Here is a 24,685-nt window from a genome sequence, read left to right as displayed (position 1 = left end):
TACGGAGCCTTGCATTTTCCTTTGCCGCCGCGTCTCTCTGGAGTAGATCATGGTCGGCCGGCTCTGCCTGCGCCGTACTTCTCGGGATGCGGGTTCGCACCTCATATCGGAACATGAGCTCGGCGGGCGTCTTATTTGTGACCTCATGGGGAGTGTTCCTGTAGTCTCTTAACAGGCGGCATAGCGCTTGGTGTGTATCGACTGCGTCCAGCCGTGCCCTCTGTAGGGTCTTCTTGATCGACGCCATGAAGCGCTCCGCCATTCCATTTGCCTGGGGGTGGCGTGGTGTGATCTTCATGTGCCTGAACCCCAGGTGCTCTGCCAGTGTTCCAAACTCGTGTCCACCGAATGGTGGTCCGTTGTCGGACTTGACCCACTTGGGGATCCCCCACTCACTGAAGACCTCTTCTATCGTCGCCGCCACTTGGGTGAACGCCGTGGAATTGACCACCTTGGCAATCGGGAACCTTGAGTGCTCATCTATGAAGAGTAAAATGTAGTCACCCGCTTCAGTCGGCCCGTAGAAGTCCATGGCTACTCGTTCCCATGGGTGATCAGGTATTTGAGTATGTTGGAGTGGGGGCGGACGTTCTGCAGGGGCTGTGCACTGACAGGCGTGGCAGTTCCTTACCCACTCGTCAACGGCCACATCCAGGAGGGGAAACCACACGTGGCACCTGAGCTGCTTCTTCGTGTTCTCGGCTCCTCTGTGACCTTCGTGCGCTATGCTGACCACCTCGCTCCTGTTGCCTAGGGATCTAGGCCCAATGAAGGACGCACACACGGAGAGATAGGAGGAACTTCTTTATTCTTCTACAACCAAGCAGGAACTGGCGCTTGCTGCGCACGTGCCCCATAACTCCCTTGCCCACTCCAAACTCCGCCTTTACAACGGAGGGGGCTCATGAGCATTAACCCCTTGAGCCCCGGGTAACAGTTACCATTGACTACTTCACCAAGCTTGCTCACTTTCATGCTTTGCCTAAAGTACCGTCTGCTCCTCAGATGGCAAGGATATTCATCAACACTATCTTTTCATGACACGGTTTGCCTGACACCATTGTTTCTGACCGTGGTCCTCAGTATACCTCCCATTATTGGCGTCAGACCTGTTCTGTACTACAAATTGAAAGAGCCTTGAGCTTCGGTTTCCAGCCTCAGACTAACGGCCAGACGGAATGGTTGAATCAGTCTTTGGAGGGGTATTTGCGCTGTTTTGTTTCTGCAGCCCACGATAACTGGGTGGAATTGTTGCCCTTGGCTGAGTTTGGGTACAACAAAGCAAGGCATTCCGCCTTGGGATCTAGTCCTTTCATGTGTACCTATGGGTTTCATCCTTCTTGTTTTCCGACGTTGACGCCTTCCTCCACCTGCTTCCCAGACATGGATGCCTTAATCTCGATGTTTAACAGTGCCACCTGCTGGCTGGCATTGCTCTGAAGGACACACAGGACCAAGTCAAACGGTCTGTAGATCGACATCGCACGCCTGCTCCTGTCATCGCATCAGGCAACATTGAATGGCTTGCATCCCATTTTTTGCCACGCCATCTGGTTCCTTCTAAACTTCCGCCCAAACACTTTGGCCCTTTTAAGGTTCTGGCTGCCAGAGGACTGGCGTCTTTTTTGGTTCAACGTCCTCCCTGTTCGTCCGGGATCCATTCTGTGTTTCATGTGTTCCAGCTGAAGCCTGATGTGCCTGATCGATTTCTTCGCTGCTCCACTACTTGTCCCCCTCTGGTGGACACCGTCTCTGGTCCCGAATATGAGGTGTCTGGTATTTGTGACTCTCGTTACCACCACGGCCGTCTTCAGTACTTGGTGGACTGGAAGCGCTATTCTTCTTCTGACAGGAGCTGGGAACCTGCTTCTTTGTGTTCATGCTCCCAGGCTGGTTTGCCGGTTTCAAACGCTTCATCCCAGCAAGCCTGCTCAATCTCCTCTAGGGAGGGGGTATACATACCTTGATATCGCAGTGCTTCTTTTGGCACAGATAGAGAAGGGTTCATAGTGTGTTGGTTCCTTCTTCGGAGATGGCGCCTGTTGGGCCGTGTGCCGGTCTAGTTTCTGACTTGGCTGCTGCCTCCTTCCTGTTTCCTCATTTCTCCAGCATCAGAACAAGTTATATACAGTCTGCAGGAACTTCTCAGTGTGTCGCTACTCCTTTTCAAGACGCTCATAAGTTTGACCCTCTTCCTGTCACTCTACTAACAATAGATCTTGATTTGCTGTCCCACACTCTGATCCTTCCTTATTCTCTTTAGGGTCAGAGTGGAATTTAGCAGATCGGCTTGTCTGCCTTGCGCATACAATTCCCGTTTAAGATTCCTCAGCACGTTCCATGCTCTTACGCTTTCACTTATCATGATACTGCAGCCCCTCATTAAATCTGTATGCCTTTTTCTACTCAGCATGACATCGCTAGACATTCTTCATCGGGGCTCCGCGCTACGGACTACGTAGGAAGACACAAAGATTACAGTGGAAGTCCAAGGTCAATCATCAAAGAGGCTCGTCTTTCTATAGAAGTATTGTTGAACCTGACAAGTAGGGTCTTCCCCAGAGGGTTTCCCTATGACCACGGCTCTCCCCATTCTACATTGTAAGGAAGGGCAGCTGCAAGGATTGTTGGGGAAGCTTTTCACTGCTCCATGAATTCTGCTTCTGATCAGATTAGTTAGTCTGTCACTTTATGTATGATATAAGCATATGCATCTATTAACGCATGATTTGCATGGGTAATCAGAACAGTACTGTTTAATATACATGTGTTACACTTGTACATTTCTAGAAACAGCTTTAAGAAAGGTCCAAAGGAAATTGGACATTATACAAGTGTAACATTATTTATGTACACGGATTATGTTATGCATACTCTTTGGAGAATACACCTGTTGAAGCTCTAAAGCGTATCACATGTATGCAGCGCTACATACATTACATCAAGCATACTTGAGCAATTATAAAAAGGTATATTATTATGAAAACAGGCCACGCTTGGAAAAGCTTAAAGGCCTAATAAGGATACATTTTAAAGTAGCATTATATATAAATGAATATGGGTATATGAAGCGTAAACATTTTTTAAATTTAAGATTCTGTATTGTTGGTTTAATGTTTTCTTTATTGGGGTTTATATATACCGAGGTGGCAGGTTGACCCTGTCGGTAATGGCCCACTGTCCAGATTAAGGGCCTGAGCAAAGCAAGGGTCCCTTAACGCAGGCGGCGGTTCCGTTCCTGACATGGTCGGCCCACCTCCTTGGTATATATTGCCATTAGCATCAGCATAGTCGTCTACACAGGTACTAATGGTGTTTATTTTTTTTTACAAAAAAGGAAAGTTTACCGTGTGGTGTGGAACGGTGACGCTCTGTAGTTCCCGACGTCCATTTTCTATGTTGATGATGTGACATCATCAACAAGGAAATGGACCTCTGGAACTATGCGCAGCGTGGCACCGCACCAGAAAGTTTCTTACCCTTAGCACCCATGTAGGGACTACACAGGTGCTAAAATGTGAGGGTGGAGGGGGGAGGGAAGGAGGAGCAAGGAAGGAAAAGGGGCGCTGGGTAGCAGCACCAAGGCGGCTCACAATGTGGACCTGTACCAGGCAATACAGCCTGAATCCGAGCATCCTGATTGGCCAGTGCCCTCTTCCTGGGTGCTAAAGTACATTGATTAATTGATTATGCTATCATACTGTTTAGCTTACACACTTGTACATTATAATTGTAGGGCAATATGTTTGATATTTAATAACCCTAATGGAGAACTCTTTAGAGTACACACCAGAAAAGTTATTAAGTGTATAAAGCACACTACTCAATACATCGTTTTAGCATTTCATATACAGTGCTATGAATAGTACGCTACTGCATATATTCATATTAGCATTTCATATACAGTGCTATATAGCCTTACAAAAGTAACAGAATTTTGCAGAATCACTTGTTGAAGCTATGCAGCGTATAAAGCGTATGAACCTGTAGAACTGAGTCGTATGCTAAGTATAAAGTTGTATCTTTAATTCATATTTACTGTGATATTGCATTATTAAGTAACTAAAAGGATAGGTTTTATTGTTTAACAAAGTTCCCATATAAAGAATTGTTGCATTCACTGCTAAGTATTGATTCTATAATCATTTCACTGACCTAGCGCTGTTGATGCATTTAAAGGAGAGGTTGACATTTTCAAATTCGCTGTAATCAAATTGAAACACATGATATATTTTGCAGTATGAAATTACAAAATTACAAGTTCAACATTGTTTATAATATATTATTTATATTACTAGTGTTATGTTTATCAAAATCTTATGCAAGTTTGTAAAGAGTACTTTGTTCCCCATGGCAGGTTACAAGGGGAGAGCTATGAGGGAGTTACCAGTGTTACCAATGGGAAATTGACACATTCAGATACCTTGGGATAGACATCTTCCATGACCCCAAATTGGAACATGCGCAGAACACGGTACAGGCAGTGAATAAAATAGAAAACTCTATGGAATTCTGGGCAAGGTTGGCGCTTTCATAAATGGGAAGGGCCGCGTTGCTGAAAATGGTAGTGCTACTGATGCTGCTTAATTATTTTACGAATGTCCCATTTAATATTCCCAAGGTCTTCTTTAAGACGCTGAATACTACTTGCCGGAGCTTTCTGTGGCGCAATTCTAGGTGCAGGATGTCTCTGGAGAAATTACAGAGACCATACTTACAAGGGAGTTTACAGTGCCAGATTTTGAGGGGTACTTTATTGCGTGCCATTTACACTTTGCTACATACTGGCTGTCAGATGAACAGACCCAAGACACAGGGTTACTACAACCGGCATGCACCCCATTCTTTTTAAAAAGAGATGGTGTGGTCCTCAGTTTCACGAGCTCCTAAACTCCCTCTGTTGTTGAAAGTAGGCATGATGATATGGCAGAGAGCTTGGCGCTTTCTGGGCATAGAAACACCATACTCACGCCAGATCCCACTGGTGATGCTCAAAAAAAGAAGATGCGCAGCTTAGGCTGCATGTTAGAAAATATTGGGATATTAGTGGGGTGGTGACATTGGGAGATATACTGAACGAGGGACGACCAATGACCTTTGATGAGGTAGTCAAGAGTACAAGGGGGGCAGCACATGACCTATGCTTCACTTCACCATGGAATACAATTCAAATGGCCAGAATCAGAGGGAATATTGGTTGAAGACGATAGGATTGAAACACTGTATGAGGTCGCCAAGGGGGGCACGCAGTGTCTAGGCTATATGAGATACTAACTGTGAGACCGGATAACCATCTAGCTCAGACTAGGCAATGTTGGGAAGCAGATTTGGGGGAGCAGCTGTCGGATGCAGCTTGGAGCAGGATCATGGGATACCACAAGAAGGTGTCCAGAAATGCGAGACTGCAGCTGATCCAATTATATGTCACTCACAGAGCATACTTGACTCCAGAGAAAATTGCCAAATTTAGTAACGCTGCGGTACAAGCTTGTCCAAATTGTGGCCTGATCAATGCAGACCTGATAAACATGGTTTGGGTTTACGTGGAAATACACCAATATTGGGAGGGGGTAGCCCGGACCATAGCTAATGTGGGCTTGTTGTCAGACTCAGTCTTCCCCAGAGTGTGCTTGTTAGGTATCTTTCCTAGACCAAAGCATGCCAGACATGTCAGTAAACTGAGAGATCTAGTATATATCTTGGCGAAGCGCAGGATAGCAATGGGTTGGAAGGCAGTCCATGGCCCAGTGATAAGTGTGTGGCTGAGGGACATTCAGGAATGGGCAATGGCAGAAACAGTGGTGTGGCAGGAAGCATCCCGTTGTGGCCAAGACGAGCAAAACATAGATTTAGGTGCCTGGAGACACTTGATACAGGAGTTGATCGCCCCTGCGCGGGTGGACACCCAAACTCACATACATGCACTATCACAATTTACAGATTAGAGTTCTCATCAGAAGTTCGAGCTATCAATATACTGCATAAGTAGATTTTATGTGCAATATGCTGGGGGCAAGGGGGGGGGTGAACAGGCGAACAATATGTTGTACCATCGGTAGTGTTCCGAAATGTCTGAATGTTATTTTGTTGGAAAAATGCATAACAATTATTTTACAGTTTGTAAAGGGTACTTACTTTGCATCTGCACTGGTCACTGCGTTTGTTGTAAAAATAAGTTTGGCGGATGTTTCTGTATGATGATTGCTTAGTGTATGTTAGGTAGAATTTCATTTTTGTGCAAAATTCTCCCCACTTGTGAGTCCCCCAGCACTTTCCCCACTCACTCAGTCATTTACTCTATCTGTGAGAACCCTTTTCAACCCTTTTTGGTTGCATCTTTTTGGAGAAATACGTCCCTCCATCTTTAAAGGCATCTGAAATGTATTATTGCACCACACCACACTTTCTGTGCAGTGTTGCTTAGAGCTCTTTGAGCGGACCTTTTTATTTTCCTTGTGATAACTACTATTTCTAAGGATAGGGGGTACTTTTTATCCCACCTTACTATTGTTTTGTGGGCTCAGCACAATGCACACTATATGGAGTGCTGATGGGACACAATGTATCCCTTTTCCACTTCTCCTGTAACTTTCTAGTTACAGTGATAAGTGCATCTGAGTGGCTGGTGGCAGTGGATGTTTTCTAACAATATTTGTGACATTTACACGCAGGCTGGTGTCGTAGCTGCAGCAATGGACACAAGGGGCGCCATTGTACTAAAATGGTGCCTGCCTTCTTCTTTCGTCAGCTGACTTGTCCTTTCTTGAGCTTTCTTCCACCAAGCTTGTGGGTGAAGTCTTAATAGTTCTTTTGGTTAGACGGGCTTCCTTGCGAAAGACTGCCAAGGCTCTCAGAGTGCCTGAAAAGACAGGAAGTGGGAGAGGTGACTGAAACTCCTGTAAGGATATTTGGCGTGTTACAGCACATAGTACAGCACTACTGCACAGGATCAATGTGTAGCATTTTTATTTATGCAGCACCACTGCATGGGTTTGGTGCACTGCTATGATGCAGTTGTTTCAAGCTATGTGTTGCCAGTGTAACATGGACATATAAGTAAGGGCAGGTTATTCAGTCAAAAACGATTTTTACATATAAAATGCAAATACATTTTCCACAGTTAAAAGCACACATCTGTACCTTCAAAATGCACACCATTTCTCACCTGAAATGCCTATGTTGCAAGAGACACATTTGGTAATTAACAAACTAATATCACTAACAAGACTAATAATTATAACTCATTAATAAAAGAATGTGCCTTCACTGCAAAAAGAGGCAGACTCTGAAAATCAGTTTTAAACACACATTCAAGTTTTTTTTTTCTTCTTCTTCTTTGCCTTCCTGTGCTCTGTCACAGTAACTGCAGGAAGCAAAGACTTTGAATAAGCAGGAAATCAGCTTGTTACAGTTGCAACTGTACAAGAAGAACCATTGTTAAAAGTAGGAGTATAGAACATGATTGATTCTGATTGGAGCACGTCACATCAAGCATCATGTTGGAGGCTGTGACTAGTGCTTTGCTGCAGAATCTGGGGGAAGAAAGGCAGAGACATCTTGACACAGCTCGAAGAAGGACGGGGTTGACAGCTGGGGAGGCCTGATTCCTAAAGCAGATTCAGAGACTGGCTTTTCCAGTCAACAAGTCCCAGTTCGAGTGACGGCAGATACTTGTCCTTGCTGGGTGAACCCCTCCAGAAGGCGAACAGCCAAAGAAGTTACATGCTGAATAAGCCTGGTAATTATCTCGCTGAGGTGTGGGGGCTGAGTGTGTACGAGAATATTCAGTCAGTGTAGGAAAGAAGATTCATGTGCTTTAACCACGTGTTTAATGTTGCAAATTGAGTTCTTGTCTCCGCCACTCTCTTTTCAGTGTATCACAGACAATGCTGTTACTGTGCTATTTCATTTATTTCTGTAAAGAGTGAGATTTTGTTTAAATGCAACTTTTATAATACACAAAAATATTTGAAAGCAGACGGGTGGTGTGTTTTATATTTACCAATACAGTGCTGATGATGTGGGGAGATGTTTAGACAGTGCAATTGTCATTTTCAAGGTAGCTAAACATAAGATTTGGCTGCGGCTGTGTGCACAATGTAATTCAGTATGAGCAATTATAACTAACTGTGTCTGTTGTAGTCTGCCGGAGGTCTATGAGTCGGCAGAAAGGGAGGCCCGGGACATAGTTCACTACCGTATATAAGATAGTGAAAATGCCACATGATAGCTCGCTGCCGTAGATAAGACAGAGAGAAATTGCCCATGGTGGCACACTAAAAATGAAAATGTGGTGTTACTGAAATGCAAGCCTGAGATCTCTCTAGTGATTACACGAAAAATCTAAACAAAAATAAGGGGTTCTGGATATTGGGGCCACAAATAAAACAAGGGAATTATGCTCACCAAAATACCACCAACCATGCATACCAACCACGCATACCAACCATGCATGTCTGTGTGCTGAAATAATGCATGTCCACTGTATTATTGTTGTACATGGCCCAATCTGAATACAAGGAGTGATTGTTGCTAAATTATTTTTCGGCGGTAAGAAAATACCGTCAGGACCCAAATCTCCATAAAAATACCCAACACTCCCCTGGTCCTTGTCCTGCAGTGTGGCTGCCTAGATCGAGTCGAACTGGGGGACTGGCTGTCCTTTTGGACTATATCAAACACAAAAGAGTGGTGCTTCAAGAGAGTATAAAAAGTAGTCATTGATCTGGACAGGCAATTTGTATAAGCATTATTCCTTTATTCACATATTTTTAAAACATTATTCTATTTCCAAAATCAAAAACAATAACACACCATAAAACAACTAATATCATACAAATTCATTAATTAGTGTGCAAAGATCGCAAAGTCAGAGAAAGTGCAACAGTCATAAAAAGTGCAAGATATAACTATCTGATGTGCAAATACGCATGACAGTTCAAAAATGTTTTTATGCAAAGAAAGCCATCCTAACTTATTTATATGCAACATCTGAAGACTGTATAATTCCTTAACCCAACTATAGCAATTACCATACGATTCAATTATCAAAAACATTCAAAAAGATATAGATACTTCATTTAGAACAGTCTACTAGATGAAGAATGGAGCAAAAACAACTCCCAAGTAATGTCCCCCGCTCTTCTCTATCTTCCCTTTTTCTAGTTTCGACGGATGGAGAAACATCCAGATCAACGCTTGAGCTGATGTCTGCCTTCTTCAGGACCTGACTGTATCCACATTGGGCATCCAAGACAGTCTCTATCAGTTCTAAATGTCTAAAACACACACACATATAACAAATTAAAACATTGTTCCATATACAAACACCTGTACATCATCCATGTCCATCATCCTCTCTGTTCCCATTTTATTGTCACAAGAATTATTTACCACTAGTGCTTGTGTGGATATTTTGATGCAGAAAATTCCATCTTCAAAATATATACAGGAAATCGCATCCTGCAAAACAACCCATAATGATCTATTTAGGGTCAACAAACTCCTAATGGTTGTTAGTGGCGCTTCAACTACACTCACCCACAAAACAGAAAGGCAGGGCAACCATTTACCTATTTTGCATATTTAATTCTTCTTTGCGAGGACAATATAAATCTCTCTATTTTCTATGTTTTCTTCTATCGTTTCCACTGAAGTGTAATTCTTTCCAAGTGGCTCTCAAAATCTGAAACATAAATATAAATTAGAAACATAGAAGAAGGAGGGGGAGAACCATTTTAGCTTCTATGGTGTGCCATTTCTTAAAACAGAATATATATTTTTTATATATATATATATATATATATATATATATATATATATAGAGAGAGAGAGAGAGAGAGAGAGAGAGAGAGAGAGAGAGAGAGAGATTTTATTATTTTCTTTTCATTTAGGCTCTTCACCAGCAACTTCACCAGCAACTGGTGAAAGAATTCTGTACAGTATTACTTACCTTCCAGAGGACTGAAACTGTGAAAAACCCTGTGCTTTGTATCTCTTAGGATAAAAACCGAGTCCTAATGCATCACCGTTTTTCTAAGGCTGCCCTTAATTATCAAGCATGCCACGTTCGTCGTTCATCATGTCAAGATGAAAATTGACGTTTTCGGAGGCCATGGTGCTATCTTGGAAGGGTAATATGTGCCAACACCCATACCTAAAGCTGCCCAACTCCAACATCTAGAGAGTGCCTCTGAAGGCAAATACCCACAAAGTGCAGTATTTCTATTTACTCGTTAGTAATTGTGATATTTAAATCAGAGGTAGGATGACTAAGTTTTTCTGCACATCGCATAGAAGAGTTTTCTAATTATAAATATAATCACAATTATAAAACTATATCCATTTGCATCCAGCTTTAATAGAAATAATCATAGTTCAACCCTGACATTAAATATATGATGTAATTTCAATGCCGAGGCACGCTAATGGTTACCATCAGGCAGTTGTTTAGTGCTATACTGTGGGTGCCATCTTGTAAAGTGGAAGATCACTATAATCCACCATTGAGACAGTATATTCACATCTCTCATCTTTGATTGCACAACATTCATGGCGAGAGTACCACTCATATATTTTAACCATTCCAAATTGGGATTACAGTATAATTCCACAACGTCCTCATGCATTCCAATTAAGTGGAAACTCCTCTAGAGAGTTTATAAAAATTATCACAGAGGCATGCTAATGGTTATCATCAGGCACTTATTTAGTGCTATACTGTGAGCACCATCTTGTAGAGTCTTCATATAATATAGAAACCTTTCAGTGGAAGATCACCATAATCCACTGTTGTAACCATATACTCATATCTCTCATCTAGGATTGCACAACATTTATGCCAAGAGTAACACTCATATATTTATTTACTTCCAGAAAATGTGCAACCAAACGCGATATCAGGCTCTGTGTCTGAATCCTGAATTTATGTTCAGTTATCCTCACTTGTACTGCTTTAGATGTTTTTCCGATAAACTTTTTTTTACATGGACATGTAATTGTGTAAATTACATTGTTGCTATTACATGTAGTATGGCTTCTTAAAGCCCAGGGTTTTTGATTAACTGCAATAGAATTGCATGAAGTGGTGGATACACAATTACTACACTTCCTGCATAGGAAATGGCCTACTATGGTTGCCATCCCCCACATCGATTTAATCGTGGGGGAGTTTTCTTTAGAAGCTCTCTCTGCCTGTCATAACCATTCCTTCAAATTATTACCCTTTTTGAAGGCAAACATGGGGCATTGCAAAGAAGGATTATCCAGCTGAAATACAGACCAATGTCTAAAAATAGCTTGTCTAATTTCATTATGATGTGTATTATAAGTCATAGCACATACTAGACATGTGTTTTCCCTCTCTGCCTTTTCTCTCTTATTCAACAGTATTTTTCTTGGTTGATTTTTAGCTCTTTTCTTTGATTGGAGTAGTAAGCTTACAGGGTAACCTCTTTTACTAAGGCGATCCTGAATAATGTTGGATCGGACTGTAAAATCTTCCAGTTTAGTGCAATTCCGTCTGGCCCTATGGAATTGACCACAAGGGATATTATTACAAAGAGCCTCAGGATGAAACTGTTATACCTCAAGATCATATTCCTATCTGTTTCCTTACGGAACAAATCAACAATTAGATTACCATTACTTTCTGTAATTAAGAGATCTAAAAATGCTATCTGTTAGGTCTCATGGGCCATGGTGAATCTCAAATTGGGATTAAGCAAATTAATCCAATAAAAAAAGAGGTTAAAATCGCCCTTTCTGCTGTCCTAAAAACAATAAAATCATCAATATAGCATTTAAAAAATCTTAACGCTTGTCTAAACGGGTTGGTATCAAACAAGAGGCAAATTTGTTCACATTTCTACATATATGGGCAAAAGCTGCCCCCATAGCTGTTCCCTTTATTTGCATGTAGTATGTGTTTTTTAACCGGAAAACATTCTTAGTAAGAGCTACTTCCAATAATTCAACTAGCAATTCACTTGGAACTTAGAGATATTTAGGGATTCACTCTGAGGAATATTAGAATATAGGGAAATCCACATCCACAGTAATGAGTATGTCTGTATTAACATCAAATTCAATTCCCTCTATTTGGTTTATGACACCTGTAGTGTCAGCCAAATAGGTCAAGAATTTCGCCGCCAGTGGTTTAAGGAAACATTCTAAAATGGTGCCGTTCTTCTTCTTTCGCCAACTCTTGATGACTTGGCCTTTTTCTTGAGCCTTCTTCTACCTAGCTGGGTGGGGGAGGTCTTGATAGTTCTTTTGTCTTTGACAGGCTTCCTTGTGAAAGACTGCCAATGCTCTCTGAGTGCCCGAAAAGACAGAAAGTGGGGGAGGTGACCAAAACTCCCCTGGTCCTTGTCCTGCAGTATGGTTTCCTAGATTCAGTTTGAACTGGAAGGCTGGCTGTCCTTTTGGACTATATCAAATACAAAAGAGACAAGCCAGGCCCCAAATTTGCATGGATAGCTTGAATGGCAATTGGATATTCCAGCCATTTTTCCTTCATAAAGGTGAGTTTCCTGGAGCATCAAAAGAGAGTCAACTCATGGAACGAAGAATCTCAGGAAGAAGAAGGACGCCTGCAGCCACGGCCAGTGACCACCAAGGACTGCTGCGTAATGGTTACAGCTACAGCCTCCTCTTCTGATGGACTGGGAAGATCCAGGCTGGATGGCTTCCTTGCCTGGATTGGTGGGACCAAGCAGTGTTGAGGCCATCTGCATTTTCAGCCATCCCTTGAAGAGCTGCAACCGCCCTGGCCTGCAATTCCCCAATACCGTTGAACCTGGACAAATTGGCTGTGCGTCATCTCCTGAAGTGTGGTTGTGACTGGCACTTCGTGGGCAGTAAATAAATAAATAAATGCCATATCATATCATCCTGGTGGACCTCCAATTACTCATTCCCACTCGGGGACCGGGAAACCTTTGCTGTGCAATGAGCCAGTATCATGAAGATTGTCTGGTGGCACCCCATCACAGGAAGCTAATCATCTGCTCCTGCCAGAAATTCCTTCTTCAATCTCCAGGCCAAGAATACGAACAGGAGCTGCTTTCGCCTCAAGTGGGACATTGTCTCCTTTCTTCATAAAAAGCTAGCATTCCTCTCCTAGATACTCATCTGGGTGCTTGCTGTGTTGAATTGGACCCCTCCTGAGCTTCCTGAGACACATTGGGGTGGACAACTGAACTGTTTTATCTCAAGCCTAAGGAACCTGGTCTTTTGGTCTACAATCGTTCAGAGAGCCTACCTGACCTCCCTGAATCACCTTTTAACTAAACAACTTTGACAGTGTCTGCTTTCCCTTGGTTTGCCATCCAGGGGTCCTGGTTCCCCAGTGCCTCCTCTATCTCTGAGACTCTTATCCGCAGGTAAGGTTGGACTTTTCAAATTGTAGGCTACCGTAAAGTAGTTAACAGTATCTGTGTTGGGTTACTGAATGTTGGTTACAAGAATTGATTTGCTAAACTTGAATGATTCTCTACTTATCTGTATTCATCTAAAGTCTATTACTTTGAGTAATGCTTAAATGTCTAACTGTATAAATGTGAATAAGTTTACTTACCTGTGATTCTAATATTGTGTTAGTTGCCTTAGTTTTTATAATAAATAACCATATTTTTATAAATCTACCGTGTAGAAATGTATTCTTGGCTATAGGTGTGCCCTGAGTTCTTTGTACTTAGCTATAGCCCTTCTATCTCCTACAACTTTTTGGGTAGTTCAGGCCAAACCTAATAATTGGAGCCCCGTACACCTAAGAGTGAATTTTCTTCAATCATACCATAGGTGGGCTTTAGTAAAACTCTCTAACAGAGTACATTACACATGCACCGTTAGTAATAATTTGCATGTGCATTTGGGAATAAAAAAGTGTTTTTATTTTTGGAAGTAGTTGATGTTGGAGGTTTTCAAAATGCAACACCAGGTAAGTGTATAAGCAAATGTGGTGTGTACGTATTATGTGTACTTCTTAATAGTGTAATATATAATAATTTTTGAAAGTTTTGTAAGTAAATAATTGTATACATCCACAATGTAAGTGTATTTATCATTACGCATGCATGCATATTTGTAGTGTTCCAATGTCATTCCAGTCATTTGAGTATAAGTATTGGTGCTGCGTTATTACAGTATACATGCGCACAATTTTTGTATATCAAATTACACGTCTTGTATATTAGGCATGCAAGCAGGATTGGTGTTTTGTACATTATCCAAATTATTCTAGTTCACGTTTTGCATGCTTGCCTCTATATTTATATGCACGTATTTCACTATGCATGCTCTTGCATATGAATTTTTGCAAGTAGGTATGGTGGTTGAAAGCATTTTATTTTTTCTTTAAATGTAGGGGGAAAAAAAGATACGAATAGGAGATTCCTGGGTTTATTGGCTGGAACATGACGTGAGGCGAGTGCTAACAGTTTCAGCATTTGGTAACATGATTGTGGAAGGGCATGATTATTGCGGTGGCAAATGGCAAGAAACAATGAACAAACTTGTCTTATTTTAATACACGCTGCTGGGAATGATTTGGGCTATCAAAAAGGAACTGAAATATGTTTTGACATTCAAACTCACTTGGTACACATACCAGGATTATTTCCATAAACAAAAATTATCTTTTCTAGTTTGACAACACGGGGATGCATGACAGTGCGAATCATCATAAAGTCAATTGTGCGCACATACATGTAAGCAGATGTATAGGTACATTTTTAGTTCAACATGGCCTACATTTTATTTTTCACCAGAACATTTGAAGTCACATTGTTTTTTTTTTGTTGTATGCATTTGGTTAATCAATAAACCTTTAACACATAAAATGTAATATTACATTAATCACAATTGACATACGATAGCATAATACAGCCAGCCAATCAATCAAATCTTCACAAAAAAGCATTAAAAATGCTAACAATACAACTAACATCCATTTAAAATAGCAAAAGTAAACACAAACAAGGTACAAGTTTTAATCAAATTCCCAGTCAGCGGCACATATAAAAGCTAGTGTCAAGTGCAAATCAGGTCTTAAAGTGCAGATGCAAAAGGTGCTAGTGACTCCTTTCCTGGTGTTAAAAAACAGTAGCAGCGATTACACCTAAAGTGAGTGTCAAGCATCGCTCAACACAAACTGCAAAAAGTGCTAATGCCTCCTTACAGATATTAAATGCTGCTGGCGTAATTACCATTTACTCTGTCCCAGATTTTTCACAATTAACCAGTCCCCGTTATCCTGTTAATGTGTTTTTAGAGCTGAACAGGAGGTGAGGGCATGGCGACGGGTCTATTGCAGGATGGCATAAGTGACATAAACTTTAATTATATGGGACCTTAGACCAGCCACCAATGTACTCTTGTGTAGGGAGCATATTAAAACGTAGGTAGGTGATAAATCTCCTCAAATTAACACCACACAGTCTAGTCAGATAAGTTCATGGAGAGTTCAGATGGAAACCTTGTTTACAATATTCCTTATATCTCTTTTTCACATGCAAATTGCTCAGAGTATCGGCTCTATCCCAATCTCTTGTATTGTTCTTTAATAAGCGATATGCACGAGGAGCGACCAAAGCCTGTTTCGTTGATAGGACTATATTGCATAGATGTAGTAATGCGGGTGTGTAATTCTTGCAGGAAAGAGTTTGAGCTCTCCTTCCAGAGATGGTAAGATATCAGTCCCAGAAGGGTAATGAGATCAAGCTGAAGTGATTGAAATTTAAGAAACAGCTTGCAACGTTGTAAGCGCCATAGCGATCTAAGCGATGGCAAGCCAAGTTCACACCTTAGTGCCTTGACAGGTACTGCACTCGAAACACCCAACAGGGATCGTAATCGCTTCCCCTCGATTCTTTCCAACCATGATACATAACGAGGGGGTAGGGCTTCCAAGCCATACAGCACTACAGGTATGATACTGGTACGATAGATGTAAAGCAAACACTCAACATTATTATGTACTCCCATCCTGGCAACACACCTTTTTTATTAGCAAGCTACTTTTTTAGGGCTTTGGGTATGATGTAGTCCCCATAAAAGGTGAGTGCAGAACTGGATTTAATTGGAGAGACCAGATATATGTAACTGTCTACCACTTCTAGAGCCGCATGGGCCAATTTCCAACTAAACACCCATTTATTTGAGGATCTACCTCCAATGATTCTAAGTGGATTTAGAGATGTTAATTTTCATGTGGTTAGTAATGGTAAAAGTGGAGAGTGCAACAATTGAGTGCTGATCCCCTATTGGTGTATAGTTAAGGAGCACAGTCTCATCATCTTAGGCTAGCCAAGGGGCCTGCTCCCTTCCAATGCAAGGAGGCGGGGGGAGATTGCAGGGCATGTCTAATTGTCTCATGTGTATCAGAGGCGTACAAGTTAAATAACAGGGGTGCAAGAACACAACCCTGTTTAAGTCCCTGATTAGTAGGCATGGGGCAGGTGATGGTGGTTGTCTTCCTGGGTTACCCGGATTACAACTGAGGTGTCAGTATACATGGCTTTCATATAATGTAGAAGGAGAGGATCTATGCCCCACCATCTAAGCTTACTCCACAATTGTAGCCGTGAGACAGAGTCAAACGACTTAGAAAAGTCCATAAACAGAGGTAAAGTCTTGTGTTTGGGCGTCTAGGGACCTCTGCCATAATGTAATGGAGAGCACAGATATTGTGCATGGTACTATGCGCTCTGCAGAAACCCGTTTGGAACCTTTTTAATAAGCCCTTTTCCTACACCCAAGTGTTTTTAGGGTGATTGAGCAAAATATTTTAGCGCTTGTGTCAAGCATCACCAGTAGCCCGTAGATGGAGGGGTCCGTTCATCCTCTTTTTAAATACTGGGATCAGGATGGATACCCTCCAGCTAATAGGAACAATGCCACTCGCCCTACTATGTTGATATGGCTGCTGTCGAATGGATGCCCATAAGTCTGGGCTGGCTTTGATGACAACATTCGATATGGAGTCTGGGCCGACAGCGTGCGAAGCCTTCTGTTTCTTGATAATTTCTAAAATGTCATCAACTTCAAAGCCAGTTGGAGTCTGCTTGGCTAAAGGTTTCAAGCACCGGTTCCATTAATTTGCCATGATAGTATAGTTCTGTGATGGCCCTGGACCATGTCACTTCTGGAATAGGGTTAAGTTCTTGGGGGGCGCTAGCAGCGAGGAATTTCCTATAAGTAAACCAGAATTTTGTACTCTCGTTGTGCCTCAGCAGTTTAAAGAGGAACTTCCAATTGGCATTATTAGTGGAGTGTTTATGTTGCCTTAGCAAATTCTTGTATTGGGTTGACAGAGACTCGAGTTGTGCCCACGAGACAAATGGAAGGTCCTCTTAACAGACGCTGTTGCTCTACGATATTCTTTTTTTCCCTAATTTACCAGGATATCAAAAAGGGCCAGATTAGAGTTGTTGTTGTTGTTATGCCATTTATTGTTCATGTGCAGGCACGCTGCAAGGATCTCCATCATACCTTGGATATCCCAATTATTAGTTGTCATCCAGCGTTCCAGCTGTAGGTGGTCAGAGCAAATTAAAAGATTACATTTTTTGACATTACAGTCTGACCAGGTAATGCGGTTGCCCTGTAAATTCACAGCAATATCCATATCAATTCGGTCAATGTTATGTGAGTGTATCAAGGCCTGGGTCCAGGATAAAAGGGCATGGTCACTTAATGTTATGTGATGAATAACTAGACTAAAGGTCACATTGACAGTATTGTTAAGGAGGATTGAGTGCATTTGAGTAAGAGTAATAAGGGGAATAGTTTATTTATAGCCAATATCATTGAAGGCCTACATTATGTTTTGCAGTAATGGGCTGCTTTACTTTTGATTTTGTATACAGAATATTATTCTTTGTTGCTTTAGTGTATGTTGTAATGCTTTTGCAGTGGGGCACAGTGTGTATGTTGGCTGCATATTGTTGCATGAATTATGTATTTATGTATATCACATCGGGTGACAGAATTCGTTGAGTTTGTCGCAGGTAAAAAAATGACTGTGGTGAGACTTTGGATTCACTCAGGGCTGGTTATGAATGCCATATGGCAATCAAAAATGATGTTGTTCAAAATGGGCTTTTTAATAGCTCAAGATCCTGACCGAACCCAGAGATAGGAACACCAATCAAGGAACCTGCAGCCAAATGTTTCTTTCAATCATTCACAGCAGGTTGTCACCAAGCAGAATGTAAGACAATATGAGAGTACCTCATAACCAATAAATATAAGGAATCAGTTCCCCTTGACTGTAGGATGCTGGAATACAAGAGGTCATACCCATTTACATAAATCTTTGAACAACTTTGACCACCCTTTTGACATCCTAATACTACAGGAGACATGGTTTCTACTGCCTCCAGTATGGGATAATTACAAGATCTCCTTGCTTCCTGCTGTCAGAGGTCTTAAAAGTAGACCATCTTCAGGCCTGCTAGTGGCGGTTAGACGGAATTCTGGCTTTCGTGTTGAACCATGGTTAGAATATGATATCTTCTTACAACTTACTAAATTAGTAAGCCCCTCTGGGAATATTGCAATAATAAATATATATCGCAACCCGGAAGCTATATCTGACCATATCTTTTATGAAGAATTCATAAAATTACTTGACACCATTGCTATCACACCTGCTATACCAACATGATAGCGAACTAATGCTAAAAGCTTTGGCAAGAAAAAATACAGCTGATATTTGGTCTTTGCTTAACAACCGCTCGTCCCTTTCCCAAGTCGATATGCAAGCTAATGGAGTGCGAGAAGAGCAATGGGTCAATCGATTCACACAATTATATGAAGATAAAGATTTTGCAAATTGTTAAGTATACCCTACAAACCGAATCGGAATGGCAAATAGAATGCTCAGCTGAGATTATAGAGTCCTATATTAAATAAGCTAAAGCTAGTGGTTCGAGAGCATGGGTCCTGACGGTCTGAATAATATCATGTTAAAAACTAATCCTCAAGCATGGGCAAAAATGTTAAACAATATGTTGCGACAAGTACTGATTACTAAAGCTCTTCCATTATCATGGCAAACATCAATTATAGTGCCCATATTCAAAAAAGGAGAGAGATCAAAACCGGCCAATTATCAACCCATAGCTCTCTTGGATATTCCGGGAAAATTGTTTGCAAAATTAATTCTCAGAGACTTTAATGTCTGGACTTTGCAGAACAATTACTGTGACCCCTCTCAATCGGGATATGTGGCAGGCATGGGCAGGACCATCTATCTGTTTACATTAAATGTCCTAAAATCACAATGCCACTCAAAAAAACAACCATTATATGTAGCGTTTGTCGACCTACATGCGGCTTTCAATTCAGTTTCACTGGTTTTACTTATGTCGAAACTACAGAGATATCACTGTCCATCGTCACTTATAGATATACTTTATAATTTTCACTAGAACACATCTATACGTGTCCGATTAGACCTAAATGGCTGATTAACAGCACCAATTATGACTGCTTGAGGCCTAAAACAAGGCTGCTTGCTGGCCTCAGCCGTATTTAATTACTTTATATATGACATCAAGTCAACTTTTGATCACATTGTTTCTGATTCCCCTAAGATTAATAACACCCAAGTCAAAGCTTTGTTGTATGCTGATGACTTAGTTTTAATATCGCAGACACCGATTGGTCTACAAAGATTATTGGATGGTTTTGAGGCCTATATTAACCAAAATGAACTGAAGATTAACATCGAGAAGACCCAAATCATCCAATGCACTGCCAAGAAACAAAAATATACTTCATATCAATGGTCAATTAATAAGATCAAATTAATGCTCGTCCCTATGTACACGTACCTGGGGATGATTTGCGAAGACAAGAGCAGTCCGAAAGGACATTTTTCTCAAATGCAACACAAATGAACCACAGGTATCTCACAAGCCAGAATTATACTGCATCGTTTTGGTAAATTTTCCATAATGCCAGTCTTAATTTATTGGAAACAAAAAACTACTCCGTGTTTATTATATGGCCTTGAAACGGTGGCACCAATACATGCAGAAGCCTTAACTAAGTTAGAGGCTAAATTCTGGCGCCAAACGCTTGAGCTACCACAATGCATATCCATTTCATGGGTGCGATACAAACTGGGTATAACATCACTAAATGCTGTGTATCAATGGAAGTTGTGTGCTTTTTTAAGAAAATGCTTGGTGTCTACTAAAATGCACTTGATGCTTAAAATATTATCTACTCATCTTTTCACATCACCTTATGCATTTGTTCAGTTGTGGCTAAAGACCACATATAGCATTCTTATGAATAGAATACAGATATATCTATTGCAATGTTGATCAATGATCCGGTTAAGGCCAAGAAAAAGTTGTATACCATGGATTGGATAGACAATACGACAACATGTCTGCAATATAAGAAGGCATCTACTCGCAGATTTTGGCCCAAAAAATTGGGAGTGGTGGAAAACTATCTTTTAAAATGTCTGTCCAAATTTTATAGACAGTCTATCCTTCGCTTTTGCTGTAATCTATGGCCCACAAAAAATCTAGCATACATACGACAACAGTTACCCTTGTCAGATAATTTCTGCAGATTCTGTGGGAATCGTGAAATCCCCGAAACTACAGAGCATTTGGTTGTAAACTGTTTAGCTTTGAGAGAATTAAGATTGATTCATTTTGTGAAATATTCCCATTATTTGAGTTTGTTGGACAATAAATCGTGTTGGGATTATGTTACATATACAACCCATGTGCCATTACAGATCGCAGTGATACAATTTTTAAATGCTCTAAAGCTCCAGGTGGAAGAAAAAGAAAAAAAATGAATGTTGACTTTTTATTCTTTTTTTCTTTTCCAAGGACAATGATATTAGTTATACCTGTGATTTTAAATTGGATTATGGAAATTTGTATTAATATGTTTTTTTTGTTTTTGGTTTTTTTTTTGGAAACTTCAGCTCAATATGCCTGGTAGCGAACTAACAGGCAACCAAACTTTTGTTACAGTAGGACATCATTGTTCCTTTGATATCTTCAAAACATTGACAGTTGATAAAAAAGAAAGAGGACTTCTTTCCCATTGAAGACATTATGTAACATTGTCATCTACTTTGACATTTTGTTTTGCATGAATTCCTTAAAGTGATTTCCCATTTAAGTGTAGAGAATCTACAAAGTTCACAATGGCACAGGTCAACTTGATGTTCTGCCCTGTTACCGCGTAAGACCACCAGTTCTGGTAATCGGAATCAACAGGTGTAAAGTCTCCTACATGGCGCACTCATTGTGTGATGATCGCAGGGCATCTTGTAATTAGATGTTCGATGGATTCGATTTGGAAATTGCAGAAACGGCAAAGATTGCCATTTGTTTTGTCGATGTGTCTTAGAGATTGTATTTCTCTGGTGTGCAGGGCATTCAAACGCAGCCTCAAAAATTGGTTGCGATGATGTCGTGATGGACACGTGACCAGATAACGACTTTGGACATTGAGTTTGTGCTCGCCGATTCCTGATCTCAAGAACGTAGGCTTTGTTAGTAACAATTCATAATTCTGAATCCAGCACCATAGTTCAAATTTCTTCTTGACACATTGCGGTCGGTTAAGTAGATCATCTAGGCTTAGATTTGCCTTGGTTAGGACTGCTTCCAGGAGCTGTTGCCAAATTTTAAATAGGCTTGGTAGCCCGCTTCCCGATTGATGTTCAAATATTTTATATGCTGGGTTTAGTGGATTCAGCTTCATCTTGCGTAGTAACATCAGGGACTTCCACATGACGCAACTATGCAGTGAATTTAGTGAAAGTTTGTATCGAAGAGACAATATTGAAATATAAGAAGGTAAGTGCAATACTCGACGCCAGAATAGACCTTCGAGCTGCTGCCAGAATTGGGCATCGATATTCCATCCCGATTCGGACCCAAAAGTGATGGCTGGTAAGACCTTTTGTACGTAGAATGTTAGTACTGGCTCGAATGAGAGTTTTCCGTATTGCTTGTTTATTTTTGATGCTTGGATGCTAAATTGGATCATTCAATTTACAAGTTCCATTTTCCAGTGATGTTCGTTGATAGAAGTATTAAATATGATACCAAGATAGCGGATAGAATTTACCAGACTCAAAGGGATTCCGTTGATCTTCCACGAGAAGGCCTTTTGTTTGTTGGTGCTGCCTGCTCCAATATTCACTATCTTGGTTTTATCCGTGTTTAATTCTAGCTCGTTCTCATTAAGATACTCGTGCAGACTTGTTAGAAGCCGTTGGAGGCCGATCTGCATGAGATCTAATAGGACGAAATCGTCAGCGTAGGTTATGCAACGGATTTCGATGTTGTTTATCTTTGTTGGAAAGCAACGGACAGATTCTAGATGAGTTGGTAGATCAGCAATGAACAGTTTAAAAAGTTTGGCTGCCAAGGGGCATCCCTGTTCGCCTTTGTCAGTTGTTATTTTTTTTGATAAATCACCTTGATTATTTAAGCGGATTCGAATGGAGGTACTGGAATGCAACGCTTTAATTGGTTGGAGCAAATTTTGTGGACAATTCCAGAGTGATAGTTTCTGCCAGAGCTTTGCGCGATTGACGCTATCAAAAGCGCCTCGAAGGTCAATGAAAGCCAGATGAAGCTTTCTTTTTGCTTTTATGGATTCCAATTTCAGTATGTTGAGGATCAATAAATTCACCTCAACTCCAACTCCTTTTCTGAATCCAGTTTGGCGAATGTCATAAATCTCTTCATTAATAGACCACAGTTCAAGTCATTGTCGCAGGAAAGAGGCAAACAACTTTCCTATCGTGTCTAACAGGGCAATCGGGCGATAGTTGTTGGGATCAGCCCGATTCCCTTTCTTGTATATAGGCACGATAATGGCCTCACGCCAGGACTCTGGAATTGTCTTCAAAGAGGACAAAGAACAGAACAAGGCTTCTATTAAGATTGACCATTGCTTCGCATTTTGTTTTAGCATCGTGTTTGATATCATATCCGGACCTGCAGCCTGTGAGTTTTTTAATGCACGTATTGCAGTTATGATGTCATCTTGAGGGATTTGCAGGTCCCATGGAGTCTCAGTGTCGGGTGAGTCAGTCACTAGTTCGCTCACCGAAGACCTGAGAATTATTGTGAAATGAGACTCCCATGTGGATGCTGCAATTTCATTTAATGGTGTTGGTAAATTGCATGAGTTTCCTGCATTTAAAATAGCCCACATTTCACGAGAGTTTTTTGTTACTAGCCTTTTCATCATTAGTTCTGCTTTGTCTTGTTTGATGATGGTCTTTTGAGATTTTATCCAGTTTCTGTAAATTTGGCGTCGAACTCGGATTGCTCTTTCAAGGTTGTTATCATGTGAGCCTGTAGAGAAAGACTTCTTTAGTGCTCTTATGTCACGGTGCATCATCCTTTTTGCATTTGTTATTAGTTGGGATGAGAGGTGTCTTTGGGAAATACCCATGACTCTATCAGATGTTTTGACAGTGATGAAGTTGGCCAAGAGTGGTGCATAGTCTATCGACTGTTCCTCACTTTGCATAAAGAGTTGCTGACTTAAGATGTGGATTTAAGAATTATTCATCCGGAGTCGATTGCCTCTGGCATTCACAGCTAAGGAGAAATCATAGGTCTTCTCTCGATCTGGCCATTCTAGTAGGCAAGAGAAATGCAGCAGATCGTGATCGCTGTTAATCATTGTGCGTACTTCGAGATTCAGATCTTGAGCAAAGAACGATTGAGATACCCAGAAGTAATCAATGATTGAGCACGATTTAGAGTTCGACCATGTTGCGCATAGTGGTTGGTCGCCTTTCAGATTGCCATTGACCATTTGGCAATTTCGATTTTGTAGTGCCGCGGATCACATTTGGCCTCTACTGTTCACCTCTTCAGTCAGTAACGCAGAGAAATATCGCCGCAGCATATGATTGCGGTGTTCGAGTAAGATGTTAAGAATTCGTCCATGGAAGATGTTATGGAGTTTAAGAAATCCTTGGTACTGATTTTATCGGGATTCGAATATCCATTTATGAGTAACAAATGTTTTCTTGCTGACGGATTGTCGTTGTCAGTCTGCATTAGAATCACTTTAAGATAGGGATTTGGGCAGCTTGAATTCACAATTGACCACCTGGTATTCATTTTTATTAGTGTCAACAAGCCCGATGACGGTCGCCCTTGTGCATTTTTGATGGCTAGGTTCATTAGGGTGACATAACCGTCCGTTGAGGGAGCTTCACTTAGCCAAGTTTCCTGGAGGCATATGGCAAAGACATTTTCCATTGAAGCATCAAATCTGTTAAACAAGTGAGTGAATCCTCGAGTGTTCCATGAGAGAAATTCACAAGTGTGGTCGCTTACGGCTTGTGATGGCTACTTAAAGTTGACCTTGTTATTCCGGGTTCCATACGTATTGGACTTTCAGGTTTCATGGCTCTGTGTAACTCACAGCGTCAGTCAGAATGAGTGGCATTCGACTCAGAGTTCATTCCTAGAGTGCTTGTTGTTGAGCAGATGTTAATTGGTTTGAGAGTGAGGTCAAATCCAAATACAAGCAATTCATCTACGGCATTCAAAAGTGTTTTACGTACTGATACAGATTCAACATGCAGAAGGACCTGATCACAACATTTTTCTGTCGCATATTCAACTATTTTGATGTCATCCGACGTTATGGTGCGAAGAGA

The sequence above is a fragment of the Ambystoma mexicanum genome, chromosome 5q, assembly GCF_040938575.1.
Source record: "Ambystoma mexicanum isolate Mex_15411 chromosome 5q, UKY_AmexF1_1, whole genome shotgun sequence".
Taxonomy (NCBI): domain Eukaryota; kingdom Metazoa; phylum Chordata; class Amphibia; order Caudata; family Ambystomatidae; genus Ambystoma; species Ambystoma mexicanum.
Note: the sequence above shows the minus strand (reverse complement) of the source record.